Raw genomic sequence first — 25,643 nt, 5'->3', positions numbered from 1 at the left:
TTTTTAGGTTACTTGATTGTGGTTGGCACCTTCATGTTTCATATTTTATAAAACTGCACTGTAAGCTTCTGTTTTAATCAACGCAGCTGCCAAATTATTATAAACTTTTATACGATCCTCTAATTAAATCTGCAATTTAGTATCACTAATCAATTCTTCCTCCTCATGTTGATTCAAATTTGAACTACTTTTTGTCGATGACAGATATTCTAATGCTCTTCGATAACATCATATTGCAAAAGGCAGCTCTATCCGAATAAACCATCAATTTCCACGTTTCTTATTGTTTTAAAAAATAAGTTCAACCATTAAATCAAAAAAAGTTAAATAGATTAACAATATGTAAATCTTGTCCCTAGAGAATTTAGTCTAAGAAAATAAATAATCTTTATTATATAATTTATAAACAAAATTATTACCTTATTTTTTGTCCTTGACTAATGCTCAACATTTCTATTTCGGGCTCTAATTCTGATGCTTTCAATTCAACTGTCTATGTAATATTTTTGATAAAATTCCCACAAGATTTGTTTTCTTATTTAACATAACGTGCAACTTATTGCTTAGCTATCTGTAAATGACCTAAAAATATTAATTACGCATTGATTATATTTATATATAAAATCTAAATAAAGATTTATACATTTCCAAAACTAAATGTTACGAATAATTCCAGATCTACAAAATGTTTGTAGATTATAGAAGTGCTTCGATATGATTTCATCATTTCATTATGTTTTATGCCAATTAAAAATGTGTATTTAATGCTGTTGTTTTTATGATATTTTTGGTAGAATTCTCACATGATTTATTTTGCTATTAACATAAACTCATTGCTTAGTCATATTTATGTTAACTTAAAAATATTAATTATGCATTAATTACATTTATCTAAAATTAAATAAACATTATATACAAATACGCGTTCGCGAGTATAATTATTAATTTATCGTTTTCGAAAACATAATCAGCGAAAATCTTCCATAATCATTTTTCAACAATGTATTTATGACAAATATGTTAATTGACAATGCACAGATTTACTCAAATGTAAACATTTGCTCAGTTTTGCTAATATAATCAACTTTGCTTAATATGACATTGATTAGAAGAAATCACTTCCCTTCCTTGCACTATTTCGCGATTTTCTTAGTGACTTTATTAACCACTTTATTACTTTTCTTCTTGTGTTGCACTATTCCGCAATATATAAACATATTTAATAAATCAATAAATGCAAAAAATATTTGATCTTTTTTGCTTATATCATTTATTAGAATACATTTTAGAAGAAATTATATATTGTTAAAATGTATGCGTTTATTCAAGAGAATGGATTTGTGTCATATTAAATGTATGAATAAGAAACAAGTCCATCTTCGTAATAAAAACAATTTCCTTCCTATTGCTTTTTATATTTTGATATTTATTCAGTTATATTATTATTATGGATTATACGGATTTGTTCAAGATTGAAACATTGAATTTAATCGATAAATTTAAACCGCAAATTCAACCGACAAATCTGAACGGTAAAAGCCGCAATCAAAACACGAGCGAGGGTAAACACCGTCGATCAGCCGATCAGCGCGTGATCGCGTGATATTCGAATTGAAAAACTGTGACAAACAGCTGGATCTCGAAGGTTCGACGTCAAAAAAACCCTGTTATTCCCATCGGCAGAGCGCGAGTTTCCGCGGTCTGTCGATTTAGTCTGCCTGTAACGACGTTTCGAGCCGGTCGACGTTCGGCGAGCTCGATCAAATCTCTTCTCTATTCGCGCTCGTATCGGAGTTACAGTGGCTTACTCGTCTCATTGAATTCAGAATCGTTCCGAATTGTCTCGCGTCCGATCGCGAACATATTCGCACGGCGGTCAATTCGCGGAACATCTTACAAATTATTCTATCACCGACGACGATTCGAGCTGGTCGATAGCAATCGATCATAATTTCTCGTGTCATATTCTCGCTCGTGTCGTGTCGCGGTACTCATAGACCATTCGCGCTTCTGTTTTGACTTTCGCTCGTGTAATTTGTGCTTGTGTCGTTCGTTCGCGCATTTCTTATTGTTTAATTCGCTCGAGTCGTATGCGCTTTCGTCATTCTCGTTGTAAATTCTCAACCGACCTTCTAGCATACGATCGAGGTTCGAACTCAGTGCTCAGTACCTCATTGCCTGTATTACTATCTGTTCTATAATTATTGAGTTTATGATTGTTAATTGTTTGGAGTCCGAGAGTCGACGCTCGTTCCCCGCATCGCGAACGTCCTCTACCCTCGCGCTAAATTCCATCCGGCATCCGCGTGCAAGATTTCCGTTCTCGCGAGAGTTTCTAGCAAGAAGCTCTTAATCAAGATTTCCGAACCGCGAAAAAAGGGGCAGCAATTAACAGGACAATTTGAAGATTTCCGTCGGAATCGCGGAATACGTGCCGTCGCTCGCTCCTATTATTCTAAATAAAACGAATAGTTAACACAATCTGCACTCGAGTTTTTTCTAAACTCTCCTTGTCCTCCAGCGAATCCATGGATTCGCGTTACACACCGCTTCTCGCTCATCTCTGAGCGTCTCTCTCAAGATTCGGGCAATCTCGTCGAGGTCGACTCCCGAACAGGTTTGTATAGAGTTCAATTTCTGTATTAAAATTATCTATAAAAATAAGATAGATAAGTGCTTGATACTTAAGATTATTTATAATCTTGTATTCAATACTTATATTCAATATGGTATAAGCTTTGTAAATATATACTGTTTATATAATTCCTTTTTTTTTTTAAATTTCCTTTCTATTGAATAAATTAAAAAAAAGTCGCATCCATATAAATACTGCATAATGTAGTATTTTATATTTTGCAGGAAAAATGTTAAATTCTAAATTTTTACAAAAAACAATGAGATCTCACAAAAAAACCTCACAAAGATAAAAAAAATACTCCAAGTATATAAAAAAATCCCAACTTGTACGTAAAAAAAGTTTGATATTTATCCTTAAAAAATAACTTTAAAAATATTTTTCCTTGAAAAATAATTTTCATAAATAATAAAAAACTAAAAACTGATTTTCCTGTAAAAAGTAACTCTAAAAGATAAAAACCTTTAAAAAATCAAAAATCAAAACTAAATATGAAATCAAGTTAACTAGCCAAGTACATAGAAACAGTTCAGTTTGTAATTTGAAATAATATTTGTTTGATAAAATCAGTCTTGCATTTATAGAAATATTATAGATTTTCTCGAGAAAATTTAAATACGCTTTATTTTTATAGAATTACGTTGTTATGTCCCCCCCTCCCAAATAAATATTATATATAATATACAAAATAGCACCATTATATTGCGGATTTTATTACAAATGGAAACATCATAAAACTACTTAACTCTTAATGCAATAACGTCGTTCACGTCGATTAATTTCGAGTTTAAAAGTGCCCCGTGCCAAACTGATCGAGTTGTTTTGAAATTAATCATAAGTTTTACCAGATAGGCCTGTAACGAGAAAGTTTAAAATTAAAATGACACACAAATGCTTGGCGTGCCCGATCTGAAATAAAAATTTCCAAAAGATTATCAGAAATCATTATCAATATATCAATAAAAATAAATGACTTATAATGCGATTCGGGCACGCTAAGTTTTTTTATGTCACTTTAATTTTAAACTTTTTCGTTACAGGCCTATCTGATAAAGCTTATGATTAATTTCAAAACAAATCGATCAGTTTGGCACGGGGCATTTTTAAACTCGAAATTAATCGATATGAACGACGTTATTGCATTAAGAGTTAAGTAGTTTTATGATGTTTCCATTTGTAATAAAATCCGCAATATAATGGTGCTATTTTATATATTATATATAATATTTATTTGGGAGGGGGGGGGGATATAACAACGTAATTCTATAAAAATAAAGCGCATTTAAATTTTCTCGAGAACATCTATAATATTTCTATAAATGCAAGACTGCTTTTATCAAACAAATATTATTTCAAATTATAAACTGAACTGTTGCTATGTACTTGGCTAGTTAACTTGATTTCATATTTAGTTTTGATTTTTGATTTTTTAAAGGTTTTTATCTTTTAAAGTTACTTTTTACAGGAAAATCATTTTTTAGTTTTTTATTATTTATGAAAATTATTTTTCAAAGTATATATATATATATATATATATATATATATATATATATATATGTATATATGTATCGAGGATAGAATGGGCCCCTCCATCGCCGATTCCCGTGAGAACGCAATCATATATATATTTTTTTTCGTCTCTCCGATTTAAATTTGCATTTAGGCGTTTCTTTCCAACGATATTTATTATATATATATATAAAGGATATTAGCAATATTTGTGTATAATTTACTACAAGTCACAATTTATGACTTGTTTGCTAAACAGATATAATCGAAAGCATATAATAATGCAAAATATATTATTCAAATTTTTAAACTCTGTATAATTATATATTTGTAATATTTACAAAGTCACAATATATTTTCTGCTTCAAAAGCATATCGAGATAACAGAAAATTATATGATATAATATTTTGATATTATATCAGATATCGAGGATAGAATGGGCTCCTCCATCGCCCAATCCCGTGAGAACGCAACCACAATATGTTTTTTTCGTCTCTCCGATTTTATTGCAAACGGGACATTTGCATTGAGGCATCTTTTTCCAACGATATTCATTGCAATATAATGATAAATTTATCAGATAATGATAAATTTTTTTTATTTTGGAAAAGGCAGCAATTTATTTTCTGCTACAATTTTAAGAAAATGTTGCCTCATGTATTCCACGTTATTGGAATATTTCTCATTAGAAGGATTTCCTCCTAAGGCTATAGTTGTAGCGAAAGCTGCAGCATAAATTCCACATGTGCCATCAGGTTGTACTTGAACCTTTTCAAATATTATATTATTTGCACTTATTTGTGGATAACGACGATGAATATAATTTTTTTCTTTAGACACCAATTTATCGTATGTACAACTGGGTAGACTGTCGTACACTCGAAGTTTGGTGCCGTCAAAAAATATACATCGCCAGTGATCACTGCAATTTCCTCCAATAATTTGTAAGCTTTTGTCACTACGACTTGCTTCAATTATATGAGGATATTCCAAATATAGCACACTTTGTGTTTCAAAAGGAGAATTATCTCTTATGACGCGTAAAAATAGGTCTAATGATTCGTCGTTTATTTTGCTATATTCAGGTAATACGTTATCTTTTACTAAATAAAAGCAATCGAGTTATCGAGAAATTCTTTTTGTCTTGCCATGTCGTCATCAGTTAACTCTTCTTTATTTTGTGAATAACTAACAACGATGCAATCGTCATCTTGTTCTGCACTTTTCGTCTTCTATATTACATTGTCCGAAGACTTTTCCAATTTATTATTTTTTTGGCTACTTCTTGTTGAGCTTCTATTATATATCTTGGATTTCTAATTGGCATATGTCTATTATGCCGACTATCCAAGATTTCTGGAAGCATACAATCATAATAAAAACGTGTTAAAAAGGGCAACATTTGATAACTCCAAAATACATTATCCCTATTTACACGTATTATTTTCAAGCTTTTTGGCGTCCACACAGCGAAAATACAATAATCTCGCTGCGTTATATTTAACTGGCCTTGAACTTGATAGAAAAATCGGTGATTCCGATTCATTTTATCTGGATTGTTTTTCTCAAAGATGCCTTTTAGTTGAGGCAGCGTCTTTATGGCCTCTTCCGCTGTTAAATGCTCAGCTAACAGAGGGCATTTTATTTCTACCAGACTATTTTCATCTATGAGAGTAGTATAGCTAGGCCGGTTGTAAGCCATGGTCCTCTGAGGATGGGTGAGAGGCGAGGGGAAACCGGCGCGGGGGGTATGACGTCACGGGGGTGACGTCACGGGGGGGTATGACGTCACGCGGGGGGACCGCGGCGGAAGGGTAGGCGCGGGAGCCGCGGGGAAGAGGGAACGCGAAGGTACGATGCCGCGAGTAGGTGTGACAGAGATAGCGCGAGGCGTCCGCAATGTGTAAGAGACGGATAGCGCGAGGCGGTGCGAGAGAGAGAGCATACGCGAGGCGGTGCATGAAGGATAGCGGGAGGCGATCAGAGGCATGAGGGAGAAGGATAGCGTCCGCATTGGTGTTGGAAAAGGATGACGTTCGGTATGTACCGATGAGATAGCGCGAGGCATGCATGTAGGAAAAGGAAAGAAGAAGGTGCTGAAATAATCCGATATTTTTAAAAATATAATAATAATTTTATTTAAAAAAAATGTGTATATATATACAAATGTGTGTGTGTGTGTGTGTGTGTGTTAAAATAATAAGAAATAATTAAAATGATAATAAAAATAAAAATATAAAAATATAAAAATAATAAATATATATATATATATATATATAGGGGGCGCTCCTTCTGAAACAGAAAAACATTATATTAATATAAATTTAATTTTTTTTTTAAATAGATACAATTAATTCTTCGAGTATTTCAATGTTGTTCTCACCCATAACAAGACGTCAGCTATGTTTTACATATCAAAATCCCAATCCTTGGACATCACTGTATAATGATCTCGCAGACAATGATCCAAATCTATTGTACGAGATTTCTTCAAGCCGATTGCTTGACCTTGCACCATTTGTACAATTGAAGTGACAGGAGTGTTTGTCGATAGCGCCGGGACACGGACATCTAAGCGTTTGTATTTTTTGCGTAACGAATGTCTTAAACTTTCAAGTCGCGCGATTCGGCTAGCCAGCGATTGAATTCCATACCCCTGTTGTAACATCTCGTGTCGGTATTGTTCTTCCAACCACTCGAGACATTTAAGGCATGTTCTTTCCCATAACTCACATGCACACACCGAGTTCACCTGTATGAAATCCTCCCATAGAAATTGTTCTAATTCCGCAAAATGTTTGGAGGCCCCCATATTTCCTATTTAAGTCTTTTTACAACACAAGTTTTGTCCAGCTTATACAGTGCAAATTGGGCACATATTGCAGGGCATTATCTGGTACAGCGGTTTTCCACATTCTCCGCAAAACGATCCCAGGATTAATTCATAAATTGCACTTTCATGCTGTCGCACAACACGAATATTCGAAAATAAGTCTGAAATACGCATAACACAGCATGTGCAAATTTTTTTGTTGTTTTCACTTTTATAATAAAAGTATATACAGCACATTTTTACCGCACCTAAACTATTTATTTCAACTCGGTTTAAAGTACGTTGATTTATGTCCGTAATAACACTACTGCAATCACTATTGTAATCGGAATCCTCCGAAAGTATGCGGTCTTCGTCTGATAAATCATCCGACAAATTCACAATTTTCATCAAGTTGTCATCTTCGAGAATGACATCCTCATCTTCAATAACAATAACTTCTTGATCAGCCATAATACATATTGTTAAGATCGTCGTAAGGATGAAGACGGTTGCGTATTATAACGTTACACACTCCTCTCGATTATATATATTTTAGTTTCGTATCTTTTGTCTCCTTCTAACTGGAGTATCACATCTCATCTACCTCATCATTTTTCTACATCTTTAGCAGAGTGTGTCGACAGAAAGATTTAAGTTTTGCAGACTGTGCATATCTATTACATCGTTTTATTCATACATAAAGAATGGGATAAATAATTAAATTCACAGATAATTAGTAAAATAACTTATTTATTACAAGCCTCGTGAAAAATATCATTTACAGCACATGTCAATAACTCGCAATTTATGAGCGATTCGCTGTTAAACATATCACTTTCATGTATAGTTTTTGCAGCGTCGCATACATTAGCGATATTATTCTGTTGTAAAACAGTTACATATTGTTTGAATTTTTCATTTACAATATGCGTATTTTCACATAACCAGTAATACATATGATTTATACATTTTTCAAAATCGAATAAATAGAATAGAGTTGGCGGTTTCATATATAAAGAATTATTGGATAATCCTATTTTTATAATATTTGAATCAGATATTTTAACCACTTTGAATGTCAAATCTCGAATCCGCAATGGGATTTAAGTCGATTGTAGAAGCCGTTCAATGTCCGCACGTTTCTGCATTAGCGATTTCCACGTTTCAAAAGGCAATATTATTTGATTGCCTCGATTATCGCCGAGAACCAATTCCACGCAAGATACAGCTCCAACGTTTATTCCAATGTCCAAATATTTGTACGATGTTGGGGTTAAGGCGTATCGTCTTCCGAGTACACGAACCGCGCGACGAGGCTCGGATGAAATGCTAGGGAGTAAAAAAATATTATTTATATAAATATTTAAAAAGTATAAAAATATTTAAAAAGTATAAAAATTCTTCAAGTTAATTAAAACTTACTTGTTACATTTCTTCTTCTTACACGGTGAAGTTTCATCAGCATCTTGAATCGGAACGTAATAATTCATGCGGCTTCCTTCAGTGGGATACATTTTTATATGAACCTTTCACACAAGTGGTCGATGCAATACTGAACGTATTGAACATATTTAAAATATGTATTAGCGTTGCAAAATTGCAATGTGGTGGGGATTATTGATGACGCGATATTTTTTTTTCAATTTTTCCATTCAAGCGCCGATATATGGCTGCTTCGCGATGACATCATTACCAGGTGTGAGATTTAGCCGAATGCACAAAAATGCAACGTAATATAAAATTTTCAAGCACCAATGTGCGGCTGCTTCGCGATGACATCACCCATAGATATCAGATTTCAAACGCGCGTGTCAAAACATGACAAAATCCTAAAATATAAGGATAATCCTCATGATTAAATTGCACTAACATTGGACAGCTGCATGTAATTTGAAACTTTTGCGATACATCTGGGATTTGACATCATCTCTAGACGACAAAATGCAATAATCGACATTAGTCAAAATGTACGTGACAAATCGCGAAATAAAGATTTAGTTGATACACATGATAGAAAGAGACATCAAGATAGAATATAAAATCGAGGTAAAGAGGCACACCCTGTCAGTATTTTCGCATAGAGTTCCGAGACAAGAGCTGTTAATAAGCACATTTTGTTAGCAAAAATTATTGGCATAAATTTGGAAATATGACGGAAAACAATGCCGAACGAATTCTGCGCGAGCAATCTGCATGGATAAATTCGATAGAGGAGTACGTTGCGTGGGAGCAACGATGCGACGAATATATCGAATCATTGGAAGAGCAAAGCCGAATCAAACGTCCACGATTATCGATTGGGATTCGACAATCGCTGATTGCCCGAATCGCACGACTCGAGGGATTGAAGCACTCGTTACGCACGCGTTTTGTACACGCGGGTGCAGGATGCAGCACGCGGCAACGCGGATTGATTTGGCGAGAGATCGATACGACGTTCGAGAGCCGCATATTGACTGGTTATAAATCATAATCACATCGAGCCTTGCCAATTTTTCGAGAATGCCAAAGACATTGTGCTCGAACACGTGCAAAATGTGCTGAAAAAACACTTTAATGTGAAAATTAATACAGTGTTCAATGGTGAATTTGTGACGGGTGATAAACGCGCAAATAAAAGTATCAATACGAGAAACTATGAACTCTTTCGCACATCCGATTTACGCGAATGGTACGAGCGGCGCGTTGTCGAGCCCACTCTAGCATCGCTCGAAGAATTTCAGGAACGCGATAGCGGGTGGGCATTATCGCGAATACTCGATTTAAATGTAAATATAAATAAATATAATCCAATGCGCGCGAGGTGCCACATAAAATTACCGCGAGAAATAACGATGAAGAGAGCGGTAATCAACGTGCAATCTAATGACAATGCGTGTTTCGCGTGGTCTGTGGTCGCCGCTCTATATCCAGCTGAAGATCATGTTTATCGGGAATTTTCGTACCCGCATTACACGACAGTGCTGAATCTCCAGAACATTGAGTTTCCAGTGACTGTGAATCAAATTAAAAAATTCGAGCTCCTCAACGATATCTCAATCAATGTATATAGTATCGAGGAAAAAAACATTGTCCCGATACGTCTGAGTGAGCTGAAAAAAAACAAACACGTCAACCTGTTGTACGTGGAAGACAATAACGTTGGACATTTCGCGTGGATCAAGAATCTATCCCGTCTCGTGAGCTCGCAATTGAGCAAAAAAGAATACAAGAAATATATCTGCGATCGGTACGTATATATTTAATAAATTATATTACAGTAATCTTTGAACAAAAATTAAAAATTATTTCTTTTACAGATGTTTGCACTACTTTGGCTCAAACGACAAGTTACAATCACATACGGTGGACTGTCGAGAGTTGAACGAGTGCGCTATCCGATTACCGAGCGATAAGGACAAGTGGCTCGCGTTCAACAATTATAATCGGAAAGAACGGCTTCCTTTCATCGTATACGCCCATCTGGAGTTCGTTTTAGAGAAGAGAGGAGGAAGAGAGAAACTACCAACATCGCAAAGTATTTAGCATAGCATATTATGTACATTGTTCGTACGATAATTCATTATCCGCGTATCATTCCCGTCGCGATATCGATTGCATATCATGGTTCGTCGAAGAACTAAAAAATTTAGCACTGCGTGTAAAAAGTATTTTATCAACTAATGTCCCCATGGTAAATTTAACATCTAATGAATGTGAAAATTTTCATAGCGCGACACAATGTCACATTTGCGAGAAACCATTCGTACAAGACGATACACGCGTATGCGATCATTGCTATCTGACCGGGCGATATAGAGGTCTCGCGCATTCAAATTGCAATTTAAATTATAAAGATTCTTTTTGCATTCCAATAGTTTTTCATAATTTATCCGGTTACAATGCTCACTTCATTATCAAGGAAATAGCTACAGCGTTCGAAGGAGAAATTGAAATACTTCCGATAATAAAAGAAAAATATATATCATTTACGAAAAATGTTAAACTTGCCGAAGAGAAATCAAAACATATTAAATTGCGTTTTATCGATTCGTATAAATTTCTTACAACCAGTCTCGATAAATTGGCATCATTCTTAAATAAAGACAAACTGACAATTTTAAAATCTGATTTTCAAAATTTACCAAACGATGATTTCAATTTATTAACACGGAAGGGCGTCTTTCCGTACGAATATATTGACTGCGTCGACAGGTTGCAAGATACGTGTTTACCACCGCGCGAATCATTTTACAGTTCCTTGACCGGTGACACGATATCCGAGAGCGATTACACGCACGCCGAAAACGTGTGGAAGCGGTTCTCCATTCGAACGCTGGGCGAATATAGCGACTTGTATCTCAAAATTGATGTCTTGTTATTAGCAGATATTTTTGAAAATTTCCGCGAGAGTTGTGTTGTGCCTCTAGCCGCTAAGGAAGAGGTCTTTTGGGATTTGTACGCCCAAAGGATTAAGATCCACGCTCGAAATAAGACATTCCCGGACGTTAGGTATAATTTAGTATATTTTGCAAGATTTAATACACTTTCACTTATTCGCGATTATAATAGTCGGGCGGGATACGTACGGTACTTCGATAATATTGAGCGAGCGAATAGTCTGCGAATCGTCTCGCGAGGTGCATCTCGCGCTTATTATATCTCTTAATTAATTAGGTCGTTGATTGGGGAGGAGTGTGGTGTCTCTGACCGGAGCATGTCTCGTGCTCCGCTTGTCAGTCTGTCTCGTCAGCTGCTTATTCAGCTTCCAAGAACTTGACTGTGACTTCCTTCTCTTTAGTCACGTATCTTACTTTTATTTTATTAATATTCTTTTATTACTTTACTCTTTCCTAATTTTCCTTGATCTCTTTTCTAATTTTAATGCTTTGCTTTACTCAGCTCTTTCTTACACTTTTCTGTGTCACTTTATTGTTTTATTCTTTAATATATTAAGAAATTGGTCGGGTTACGACAGTTGTATTAAAAGTTATGGGCTCGACCTCGCGTATTACTACACTCTTCCCGGATACACGTGGGATGCCATGTTGAAGCATACAAATATTACATTCGAATTGCTTACGGATATCGACATGGTTTTATTTATCGAACGCGGAATACGCGGTGGTTTGAGTCAATGTTCCAACAGATACGCACATGCTAATAACAAGTATATGCAGTCGAACGATCCATCGAAACCTTCAACGTATCTCACGTACTTTGATGTAAATAATTTGTACGGATGGGCAATGTGTCAACCCTTGCCCTATGCAGATTTTTGATGGGTCGACGACGTATCTAATTTTGATACATCATCGATCGTGTTCGATTCGCCTATAGGTTACATCCTTGAAATCGATCTCGAGTATCCGCAACATGTTCACGATGCGCACACTGACCTACCGTTTTGCCCGACACGCGACAAACCACCTGATAAGCGGCAGGATAAGCTGCTCGCAACCTTATACGATAAAAAACGTTACGTAATACATTACCGCAACCTGCAGCAATGCACGCGACACGGACTTCGCGTTACAAAAATACATCGAATATTACAGTTTTCGCAATCTCCATGACTTTGGAGTTATATCGAACTTAATACACAATTCCGAACACTCGCAAAAAATGATTTTGAAAAAAATTTACATAAATTAATGAATAATGCGGTATTTGGCAAAACGATGGAAAATGTGCGCAATCACGTTAATATTAAGCTCGTGACACATTGGGATGGAAGATATGGCGCAGAGGCGATGATCGCAAAACCAAATTTTCATAGTAGAAATGTATTTTCGGAGAATTTTATCGCCGTTGAATTGCGCAATCTCGAGGTGAAATTTAATAAACCAATCTACGTGGATATGTGTATACTCGACATATCCAAGATATGTTTGTACGAGTTTCACCACGATTATATGATACCTATGTATCGAGAGAAATGTAAAGTCATGTACACCGACACCGACAGTCTCATATATCACATCGAGTGTGAAGATGAGAATATAAAGCGCAACGTCGACAGATTCGATACCAGCGATTATGCGGTGGACAATGTGTACGGTATACCGCTCGCGAATAAAAAGATACCGGGTTTAATGAAGGATGAAAATAATGGCGCCATCATGACCGAATTCGTCGGGCTTAGGGCAAAAATGTACGCGCTGCGAGTAGATGCTAAGAAAGACACAAAAAAGGTAAAAGGCGTCAAGAGTAACGTCGTCGCGAGAACGATAACGTTCAACAATTACACGCGGTGTTTGAACGAAGAGATTGAAATGACGCGTCAACAGTCTTGTATAAGATCTAAATTACACGAAGTATACACTATTCGCGAGACAAAAATTGCTCTAAGTTCGTACGATGATAAGCGGTATATCGTACCTCAAACCACCGACACGCTACCGTGGGGACATTACAAAATACCGTTGTAAATAAAAATCATGTATATTTATTGTAAATAAAAAATTACGTATATTTATTGTAAATTAAAATTACATGTATATTTATTGTAAATTATATGTATATTTTATAAAGTATACAATTTTGTTTATATATTTGTAAAATATCTTTAATATTATGTATTATTGTTAACATATTTATAATATATTATTTTTATGTATTCAAGAATTGAGCGTTGCATCAAATCCCAGCCATTTCACATAAACCTCGTTGCCCTTTTTGCGTATTATCTTTTCCACGAGATGTATGTCAGGATTGGCAACGCGTTGTAACTCGTATTCGTAAAATCCGCCGGCGACGGGATTTCCGCGCAAATCTTTATGTACATAGGTCACGGGATTAGTTTTCTGCACTTTAACGATTTTAAACACTTCGGTCGACCAATTTGGTGTGTAACCTTTGTCAAAGATGGTCTTGAATTTACTCACGCTTACCGGATCGCTTACTTTGAATCTTGCCGGTGCCGCAATCTTTACGTTGTTGTATACCGTATTTAAAAGTTTATCGGCGATCGCGGGGGTAACATCGATAGGTCTCATACCGATAGTGCGATGTTTTCGCGCATTGTACTCTCTAACGAGCCGGGACAACGCGTCGATCCACTTGTAATTTCCATTAAACGTAAACATTTTCCACATATTGCTCTTTAACGTTCGGTTGAATCGTTCCACAACCGAGGCTTTCATGATAGAGTACGTAGAATAATGATTAATGCTGTGTTTCTTCACGAGTTTCTGTACATTTGCGTTGTAAAATTCTTTTCCTCTGTCGGTTTGAAAATTTTTCGGACATCTTCCATCGTCTCGAATTATCTTTGCGATAGCATCAGCCGTCTCGTTTCCACTCTTACTCTTGAGCGGTACAGCCCACGCATACTTGCTTAACACATCGATAACTGTGAGTATGTAGTTGTAGCCTTTGTTGAATCGTGCATATGGACGCATCTCGACCACGTCCGCCTGCCACAGATCGTCGTATCCGCGTACTATGACACGTCTACGTGGGAAATTTTTTCTCGCTGGAACATGCAATTCTTCCACGAGCAGCTATTTTTCAGAGGTCTTTTGCGACATATTTGATCGAGACATAATTTGCAATAATGAGATAATTCCTCCACATATATTCTTTATATATCTTTCTTCTCCTGCGCTGAATTAGATGTAGTCTGCACGTGAGTTGCATACCGAAGCATTTTCTGCATTTCATCCATCATTATTTGCAGCGTTTGCACATTCGTCTCGAGCGTTATTATTTTTTTCTCAAGTTCTTCCTGTCTGTCCTCCAAAAGCTTGACACGTATTTCCACATACTGTTTGTTTGCTACATCAGTATCATCTTCCGGTTGCGCTACGCGTCGTATCTTGCGCGACCTTGCGTCAAAGCCGGAGGCTGTCTGACACAGAGCGTTATCGCGCACATAATTTCTTAGTAATCCATTCTATTGATAGTATGAGTTGTTGGGTGTTCCCAACGATAATCCAAATTTATTAACATTTATTACATTTCGATACAAACAATAATGACAGACTGACTTGTTTCGCCGACGCATAGATTAATTTATAATAAGGCCAGCTTCCTAAAGTTCCTCGATAATTGATAATATTTCATTGTCGTGGGCATTGTTGCCGGCTTGACGCGAAGCTTCCAGCAATCGCAAGCGATTTACCAACTCGTTAGGATCATTCCAATGCACGTAATCGATCTTATTATCGTTTAACGCCATAGCGCGCGGTATGTTTATATCTCTTCCAGCTTTTTTAATAGAGATTAATGGCGCTATTATATTTTTATACTTGTATCCCTTGTTACTTAACACTGGATTACGCATATCATTGCCACGTCTATGCGCATTTGTCGCCAGTAATATATTTTCAGGGTTGGGAAAGTTACTTTATAAAAGTAACTTGTTACCGTTACCGTTATTTTTTCTAAAAAGTAATTCGTTACCGTTACTCGTTACCAATTTTAAAAAGTAACTCGTTACCGTTACAGTTACTAAAAAGTAACGAGTCGTTACAATTTCCGTTACTTTTTTACAATACAAACTAATAAATTATTTTGCATAAAAAAAACTTTTAAAAAATTGTAAGCAAGAGTTCATTCAAGGTTTATTACAAAATAAATGATTAAATATTATCGAAATTCTTTATTAATTTTTAATAAAATTTGTTGCTCCATAGTATCATCATTTAAATGCCCTCTTTGTGGTGTTAATACAGAGCCACCGATGCTAAACATTCTTTCTACAGATGCACTGCTTGGTAAAGCTGTATTATATTTAATAAAAAGTTTTTTAAGTTTTGGATAGTCGTTTATCATTTCTATATTACAATAATTTGATTTTAAAAACCGTTGCAATTCTTCTTGTTCAGATTCATTTTGCACCGTTTTTTGCTCAAAAATGAAAAAATCATCGTGATCGTCAGATTTTCCAGCTTTTGAAGAATTTTCAGTTGATCGGATTCCCAATAAATCCTCCAAGTAATTTTCAGCAGGTTTTCTTTTTTCTCCGGTTAACCAGTTTAACTTAAATTTTGGATGTAAACATGCTGCTATTATTAATTCTTTTGTTTCAAATATTGTAAGAAATCTAAAATCAAATATAGTAAATTAAGCGACATTGTTTGTTTTATTGAAATTAATACTTTTGAATCAATAGTTTAAAATAAAATAATATTTTTCAATTAAATCTTTATTTAAAATTAAATAACATATGTATTAATCAAATGAATAAGTTACCTTTTATTTAAACCTTGCTGAATAGCTTCAACTAATGAATGGCAATCTATAAGGTCAGATTTATTGAGATTTTCTAATTTTCGTTGCAAGGTACTTAGAACTGGTAGTAAATGAGAGCTCTGCTTTTCCGAAAAGATAAAGCTCTCATTGGATATCGCGCGTCGCGTCATCGCACTGGTCTGCAAGAGCCATAAGTTGATCAATCACATTCAAGCATTTTTACAACATAATAAGAATGTAAATGCTAATTGGTCGATTTGCTTACGGCTTTACGGTTAAAATAAAAATTTTATCACGCACAATAGCAAGAATAATATCTTAAATAAATCAAAATATTTGAAAAAAGTAACGATAAAAGTAACTGTTAAATTCGTTACTCGTTACCGAAAAGTGTAACGAAGTTACTTTTTCCGTTACAAATAAAATTTGTAACGCCATTACCGTTACAGTTACCGAAAATAGGTAACTGTAACGGTAACGGCGTTACAAGTAACGCGTTACTTCCCAACCCTGTATATTTTTGTATTTAATTTTATCATAATCATTGTATACGTCACCGTCGGGTATTCTCTTGAAAATCAACTCATAGAGACCTGGTGTTCCCACGTATCTTATTCCACCGATAATTATATTGTCATCTTTATCCACATCAAAAATTTTATCACCAAGCATCATTCCTTCGTTGCAAAATTTAACATTGTAAACATAATCCATACTGTTATTTTTATCTTGACTCAAAATAGCTCCAACATATTTTTGCCCTAGTGGACCCAGATGTGTGCGCAATATATTTTGACCCTCGGACGTTTGTAATTGATGTTAAACCGACGTCACAAGCGTTTCAGGTGTGGTTTCGAAAATTTCTTCCATATACGGAGACGATCTTTCGTGCAATATTTGATTCGATTGTACATCTTTTATCGGAGTAGAAGTAACCACATTCGATAATTGTTTCATTCGCTTACGTTTCGATTGATTTGGAGTAGAAGTTATTAGCGAATCGTTCAATAATATATTTGATCTTGTTCGCTTTGTTCCAGTCTCTTTTTTCAGATGCTTGTCTTCGAGCATACTCGATGGTTCGATTTTCGCTTCATTAGATTCTACATTGATTGTATTTTCGACAAGTTGTTTTAGAGGTTCGATAATTGGTTTAAAGTGCCTCTCCAATGCGACGTCTTTCTCCATTTGACCGGTTTTTAAAGAACGATATTTTTTGCGGATTGATTCGCTCGTTTGTACAATCTCTCTCGCAATCTTCTCACGATCGTCACTGTCAATCGTCGTCGTCATGTTGCGCTCGGACAAAAATTTTTAGACGTTGTTCGATCGATGTATCGATAGCGACTAACCACTTTACGATATTGCAAAATCGTTAAATCCTTTCGATATCTTCCATTAGTCTGTAAACTGTCTTTATCAATCACTACAAATCCATACTTGTGTTGCCAACATTTCTGACAAAATGCGCGAAAATCGCTTAGCGCGTTGAATCGCGAGTTTTTAAAATCATTGGCATTCGTCGTACGAAATACTTAACAATATGATTGACATCTTGAATATCGGAGGTGAGCCGATCTTTGACGACCGTATTCAAGATTGAGACTCATACGTACAATCCATACGCCAACACAACGCTTGGATATAGCAACGAGATACGGATACCGATACAACATCAAGATTTGTACACGTTACCATGTGAAAGTTTTCTATACGTCGAGGGAAAATTGACGGTGCGTAAAGTAGCTGAAGAGGAAAGAGTGATATTGGGAAACAATTGTGTCGCGTTTATGTTTGATGAACTTCGATATGAACTCGACGGTGTGGAGATTGACCGCAACAAAAACATTGGAATAACTTCCACGATTAAAAATTATATCTCTCTAACAACCGAGAAAGGTAAAATCTTGGGGAATGCTGCGTGGAATATGTCGCATAATGCTGTTGAATCTTACTTCAATTTTTGCGTGCCGCTAAACATACTATTGGGTTTTTGCGAAGATTATAAGCGAATTGTGATCAACGCTCGTCACGAATTAATTCTGATACGTTCGCGCAACGACAACAATTGCATATTTGGACATGCTTCGGCTGAAGCTGATATCGAATTATTCAAGATACAATGGCGTATGCCACATGTAATATTGAGCGAGGTCAATAAACTATCCTTGCTGCGCGATACTTGAATATTAGTTTTCGCTCTTAGGATCTATACGAATTTCCTCTATTGCATAATACGACCAAGCATTCGTGGACCGTGAAAGCCGCCTCTCAGCTGGAGAAGCCGCGATACATGATCTTTGCGCTGCAGACTGGCAGAAAAAATGCTGTGTCAAAAGATATTACTACATTCGACGACTGCAAATTGACCAACGTTAAACTCTATCTAAACTCGGAATTTTATCCCTACAATGATTTGAATTTAGATTTCGATAAAAATAGATTCGTCCTCTTGTTCGATATGTACTCTCGTTTTCGCAAATCTTATTACGGGTGTGATAATGATGATGTGCTATTAAACATTTCAAAATTTCTACATTGCGGTCCTCTCGCAGTTATCGATTTCTCGCGACAAAACGAGTCTGTCAAAAATTTTACCGTGGATGTGAGATTAGAGTTTGAGTGCAAAGAGGATATACCAACAAATACTACCGCCTATTGTCTCATCTTACACGATCGAATATTGCCCATTGACCAACGTAGTTCGTAAAATTACCTAAATCAGCAAATATCCCCTCCAATGTCAAAATATATAAAGATTGGAATTTTGACGATCGGCAACAGTCGTACATCGTTCTTGCAATCGTAGGGTAATATTATCAGCATGATCGCGCCAACGTTTGTGGATCTGCAGGGATTCATTATCGGGAGAAACTTTGTCGTAAAGGAAGTAGCGATATTGTGAAATGGATCTGTTCTCTCTCATTACTTTTTTGCAAGTCCCGTACCATGGCGTGCGCTTACAAAATCTGAGAGATGCCAAGCTTCATGGTTAATCGGACATCACCATGGACTTCAATGGGGGGATAGAAACGTTCCATACAGCTTCGCTAGGCGTTTGATTACGAGAGCTGTGATGGGTGCGACGGAAGAGGAAGATAGAGCATCTCCTATCGTGTACGTTAAAGGATGCGAAAAACGAGAATGGCTGGTCGATATACTTGACGATGATGCGAGAAACGACGTTATTATTGAGACCTTGGATGCGGACTATGAAGATATCACTTCGTTAAATAAGCTAGATGTTACTAATACTATGCGTTGTGAAAATCATTTGAAAAATTGCGTTTTACAAAATGTATTTAAAATATTCAATTGGTGGACGAATCATTATAAAAATTCACCCAAACATTATTTAGAATAAACTATTATTAAAATATATTTTATTCTCTTTTATTCTTCCCTTTTCCTCTTTCATATCCCAGTACGCGTATATTAAATTTCTGTACGTGACGTTAGATAGCGGCGTCAACCACCTTATCAGGCTACTGATGTTACATTTTAGTACATGCACATAGACTTTAATATTTGAATAGTGTATAAATAATTGTTTTGTCGTTCAATAACCGTTCGATAGCCGTTCAAAGCCGTTCGATAGTCGTTCGATAGCTGTTAAAAACCGTTCGATAGCCGTTCAATAGTCATTCAAAGCCGTTCGATAGTCGTTCAAAGCCGTTCAAAAGCCGTTCAATAGCTGTTCGATAACCGTTCAATAGCCGTTCGATAGTCGTTCAAAACCGTTCGATAGCCGTTCAATAGTCGTTCAAAGCCGTTCAATAGCTGTTCGATAGCCGTTCAATAGCCGTTCGATAGTCGTTCAAAGCCGTTCGATAGTCGTTCAATAGCCGTTCATAGCGGTTCGATTGTCGTTCGATAGTAATTGCGGACGCCTCGCGCTATCTCTGTCACATCTACTCGCGGCATCGTACCTTCGCGTTCCCTCTTCCCCGCGCCCCCCGCGCCAACCGTTCCGCCGCGGTCCTCTCGCGTGACGTCATACCCCCCCGTGACGTCACCCCCCAGTGACGTCATACCCCCCGCGCCAGTTTCCCTTCGCCCCTCACCCCCCTCAGAGGACCATGGCTTAGAACCGGCCTAGCTATACTACTTATGAGTCCGTCAGGAGAAGTACCCAAGCATGGATTTTCAATATGAATGAATAATCCACAAGTTTTAATCTCCTAATCTCCTTGTTTAGTGTTACGGCCAATTCTTTTTTTGCAATTTTTTCCATCTTGCGACCATATTTCATAGCTGCGGTATCGATAGAGGGAGGAAATAAAATGTTCTTCACAGTCGCGGCACAAGACGTTGTCGGTCTCATGCGACATATGATTCCAAAATTAGACGCTGTCAACATTTCGTGTCTCAATGAATGCTACAAATCAGATTCATTTTGCTCCATTGTATCACATTTATTTTGTCTCCAATTTTTCCCATTTTCAAACAACTTTTCCAAATGATTTTCTCGAAGTTGCTCGAAAACATCGGGTGGATCTGGTTTTTGTGACTGCGGGCCGTAATGACAATCTGTTCCAGATTCCCGTTTAAATTTCTTTTGCCTTCCATTCATTTCCCGAGATTCTCTGGTTTTTGCAACTTTTGTTTATCGTCGCTTTTCCAGAGTCTCGACAATGGGAGGAACATTTTTACATATGCTTTTATGCACTTGCGTGAGAACCTGTTGCGTATTATATTGCACAACTGCCCCCGCAATTCTAGCATTGTAGGAGCCTCGGTTACCAAAATTGATGCGCTTTCCACCAATTTCTTTGCAGATTATCGAGTTGAACGATTCTGTAGGATTGTTGGTGAATTTCAGCAACAAGCTGTCGGAATAAGCGCTTAAATATACGAGAGCACTCTCTACTTTTTGGTAAAGACCGTGCAACTTGAGATATGGTACATAATTTTTCTTTGTTTCACGGTCACATATACGACCGCGTTCGTTGCATTGTTTATGTTCACCAAATATATAGCTAGGAATATTTAAGATATCTTTTTGTAATTCCATTGCCTTATAATGGTCAGGTTGCTTTCTTTCTCTTTGCAAATCGATTACTTTTATCACCTCTTTTCGTATTTTCAAAATGTTGCTTTTTACAACATTTCGTAGCTGCACGAAACCACGCTTTCTTTGCATTTTTGGCTGAGTTGTTTCTGCTACAGCCCTCAACTTTTGCATAGATTGCGAAGCAAATGATTCGTACATTCAATTTTTTTCACGGTTATCATTTGTTCGCGATATGGTCTAGTATCAACGATGGTCTGATATATGCTACTATCACCATCGGTAATAACCGTTCTATAAATCATTCTATGCATTTCCAGGCTACTTTTAAAGCCTTCTGCAATGGCGTCGCTCTCCATACTTGTGGAGCTTGTGTTACGATCGAAATTTTTGTAGCATTTATGATCTTTTGGTTCGATTCTGTTTCGTTCCGCTATATCACATATCGTGCAAAATTTATTGCGGATTCCGACGAATAGAACTTTTTTTGTGCGGTAACCAAGTATGGCACCAACACCGGAAAGAGAATCGTAGGCGTTGCCGTACGATTTCTTCATCCAACTCAACAGTTACAAATACAATTACCCAACAGTACCAACTACAACAGTTATGTACGGAATACCGTTTGTAGTTTCTTTTCTTTCGAGAGCGAGTTGCTTTTCAACTTCACCAGCCATTTTCATATTTTCCACGGCTGTTTTCTCAAAATCATTAATTACATCTTCTCGATATTTGATGTAAGTTTTATCGGACATACATGGAATATTTATGGCTGCACACAGCTTTTCCAGGTGGGCAAAGCCGATTCGGCGGCGGTATCTACCCCCACGGTATAACGAGGAGCTACAACAACAAATCGCCGAACGAAAACAGGGGGAGAACGAAAAATTCGCGCCGTACGCGGACGAAATGATGACCCTCATACGCCGAGCGGGGGGGTTCACCCGCGACCAAAGACTGTCGCGAATTTACGCAAATATGCGGCCCGAATACAAGAAGTACGTCAAGCGCCGGGACGTACACGAATTAAATGAATTGTTCGAGGACGCCGCGGAGTTCGAGCGGATCGAGCAGGAACAGCCGAACCGAAGACCGCACGGCGTTACAACACCGACCGTAGCGACCGCATATAACCGGGAGGAGTGCTGTTGGCGTTGCAAACAGCGGGGGCACACCCGGTTTCAATGCCGGCAAGCCCCACGGCGATTCTGCTCGCAGTGCGGGAAGGACGGCATACTGACCGCCAACTGCCATCCACTGCCGGGAAACGCCAGACGCGCCGGGAGTACCATGGCCGCATCCCGGGCGCACAGGACGAAGTGAGATATACACCGCGGCCACACATTACAGCAACCGTGCACGGGCACCCCGTGGAAGCCCTACTAGACTCGGGCTCGGAAGTTTCCTTCATCAATGCCGAAACCGTCGCGACAATGAAGGAACTCGGCATCACACCCAGCGAAGAAGACGGCCAAATACAGATGGCCGACGGTACCGCCGCCCGGACCCTCGGGAAGGTCCGACTACCGGTATATCTGCAGGGACGGACGTATATCCACGACTTTTGGATCCTGCCGACACTCCGCGAGGCAGCGTTAATCGGGATAGATCTATGGGGCCGCTTGGGGCTCGCGATCACTCCGCCCCGGCAACGGCGAGCCCGACACCGCCCGCCGACATGCGGGGAAACCAGCGGCCTGGCTAAACGGACAAAAGAAGAGGAAAACCGCCTGAGTAACTTCCTGAACCGCGAACTCCAGAAATTCCAGACAGTCACGGGACCGACTCCGCTGGTCGAGCACCAGATCCGATTAACCCGGACCACACCAATCAAACAACGATACCGGCCACGCAACCCGGCCATGCAAGCCATTATCGAGGTCGAAGAGATGGAAAGGGCGGGAGTAATCGAGCCGTCTCGAAGCGCCTGGAGCTCGCCCGTAGTGGTCGTCCGGAAGAAGGACGGGAAGCACCGCTTCTGCATCGATTTTCGGAAGGTCAACGAGGTCACCGAGAAAGATGCCTACCCGCTGCCGCAAGTCACCGCCACCTTGGACAAACTACGCGGCGCCCGTTATCTAACAACGCTCGACTTAAAGAACGGGTACTGGCAAGTACCTTTGACGCCCGAAAGTCGACCGATCACAGCCTTTACCGTACCGGGAAAAGGCTTAATGCAGTTCCGGGTGATGCCGTTCGGGTTGCACTCCGCCCCGGCCACGTTCCAGCGCCTGCTCGATACCGTCATCGGACCCGCACTCGAACCGAACGTTTTCGTGTATTTGGACGACATAATAATAATTAGCCGCACGTTCAACGAACATTTAGAGTTGCTCGCCGAAGTATTCCGCCGCCTCCGTCAAGCCCGCCTCCGGTTAAACCCCGACAAATGTCGATTTTGCGTCGACAACCTGAAGTACCTGGGGCATGTTGTTGACCGTACCGGCATCCACACCGACCCCGACAAGGTCAGCGCGGTCGCGAATTGGGCCGAACCGCGCTCGGTGAAACAAATCCGACAGTTCCTCGGGATGGCGTCGTGGTACCGACGATTCATCCAGAACTTCTCGACGCTAGCCGCACCCCTCACGCAGTTAACTAAAAAGAACGCCCGCTGGGCATGGGGAGCGGAAGAAGCCGCCGCGTTTCAACAACTGAAACACGCGTTAACCACCGCGCCCGTACTCGCATGCCCGGACTTTAGCCGCCGGTTCTTCCTACAAACGGACGCGAGTACCAGCGGGCTAGGAGCCGTCCTCACGCAATATCATGAGGACGGCGAACGCGTCATCGCTTACGCGAGCCGCACGTTATCCGGCGCCGAGAAAAATTATAGCGCCACGGAGCTCGAATGTCTGGCGGTCGTCTGGGGCATACGGAAAATGCGGAATTACCTGGAAGGGTACGCCTTCACCGTCATCACAGACCATCAGTCTTTACGGTGGTTGCAAAAGCTCGAAACCCCGACGGGACGACTCGCTCGCTGGCTATTCGAGCTCCAGCAATTTGATTACGAAATCAAATACCGACGAGGAGCGCTAAACCGAGTAGCCGACGCGCTCTCACGAAAACCGGAAGTAAACGCGATTCAACCGATACGTTGCCGCTGGTATAACCGTTTACTGAACAACGTCCGGCGCAACCCCGCCGCGCACCCGGATTACCGAATCACGAACAACGAGCTCTACCGGCACCTCCTCCACAGTTTAAACTTCAAAGGGACATCCGCCGACGAACAGTGGAAGCGGTGCGTGCCCCGCGAGCAGCGCGGAGAGATCCTCCGGCAGTACCATGATGCCCCCACGGCCGGACACGGGGGGGTCGCGAAAACTATCGCCCGCATTGCCGAAAATTTATACTGGCCCGGGATGTTGCGGGAAATCGCCAACTACGTCCGACACTGCACCAAATGCCTAGCGCATAAGGCACTCCAGCAAAAACCGGCGGGACACATGCATGCGACACACGTTAGCCGCCCCTGGGAACACGTCACGGTCGACCTGGTAGGACCACTTCCCCGATCGCGCCGGGGACACGTATGGCTATTGGTTATGCAAGACCGGTTCTCAAAGTGGGTAGAACTTTCGCCGTTAAGAAAAGCCACGGCACCGGCCGTAACACGCGAAATCACGGAAAACATAATTCTGCGACACGGCCGTCCCGATATCGTTATATCGGACAACGGGACGCAGTTCAAGTCTGCACCGCTAACCGCGAGGCTCAAGGCCTTCAATATCGAGCATCGTACAGCACCCGTCCGCAGCCCACATTGTAACCCCGTAGAGCGCACCAACCGCACAATAAAAACAATGGTGGCGCAATACGTAGACCACGACCACCGAGAGTGGGACGAACATCTCGCTGCGCTACAATTCGCGTACAACACCGCCAAGCACGATGCCACCGGATATACGCCGGCTTATCTTAATCACGGCCGCGAATTAATTCCGCCCGCCCTCGCCCTCCCAACACCTACACCCAGAACCTGACATCGTCCGACAACGACTACAGGACGCCGAGGAGGTCGTACGCATCAACCTGGCCAGGGGATTCCAGCGACAGCAGCGATACTACGATCTACGACGGCGAGAATGGCGACCAAAACTAGGCGATTACGTTTGGAAGCGGAACTACCCGCTCTCTAACAAAGCAAACGCATTTAATGCAAAGCTCGCGCCAAAGTTCATCGGCCCGCTGGAAGTACGTCGGTTCATTTCGCCGGTAATCGTCGATCTCCGGAGTCAACGCGGGAAATGGTATCGTCATACACATATCCAGGACCTAAAACCCGCTCCCGGCGAAAAGAAAAACACAGACACCGACGACAATAACAACAATACAGAAGATCCGGACGATAATAACATCAATATTGACGAATACAATGACGAAGAAAACGAAGATGAAAACGAGGAAAACAACCCCACCACGGATTAAAAGCAAAAATCCAAAGGAAGGAAGGCAACCAGGAAAGATTACGCGCTCAGAAGCTTTCAAG

The 25,643-nt window shown here is 39.3% G+C and overlaps 1 pseudogene; it reads right to left on the bottom strand.

Annotated features, from left to right (window-relative positions):
- Window positions 1-4,742: 4,742 nt before the first annotated feature.
- LOC138942845 (uncharacterized) lies at window positions 4,743-21,945 on the bottom strand (annotated as a pseudogene).
- Between the last annotated feature and the right edge of the window lie 3,698 nt (window positions 21,946-25,643).

This window comes from Polyergus mexicanus, unplaced genomic scaffold, assembly GCF_030449975.1.
Source record: "Polyergus mexicanus isolate NDT 795.1 unplaced genomic scaffold, iyPolMexi1.0 SCAF_24, whole genome shotgun sequence".
NCBI lineage: Eukaryota > Metazoa > Arthropoda > Insecta > Hymenoptera > Formicidae > Polyergus > Polyergus mexicanus.
The sequence above is the reverse complement of the archived record's forward strand: the minus strand, read 5'-3'. Positions and strand labels throughout refer to the sequence as shown.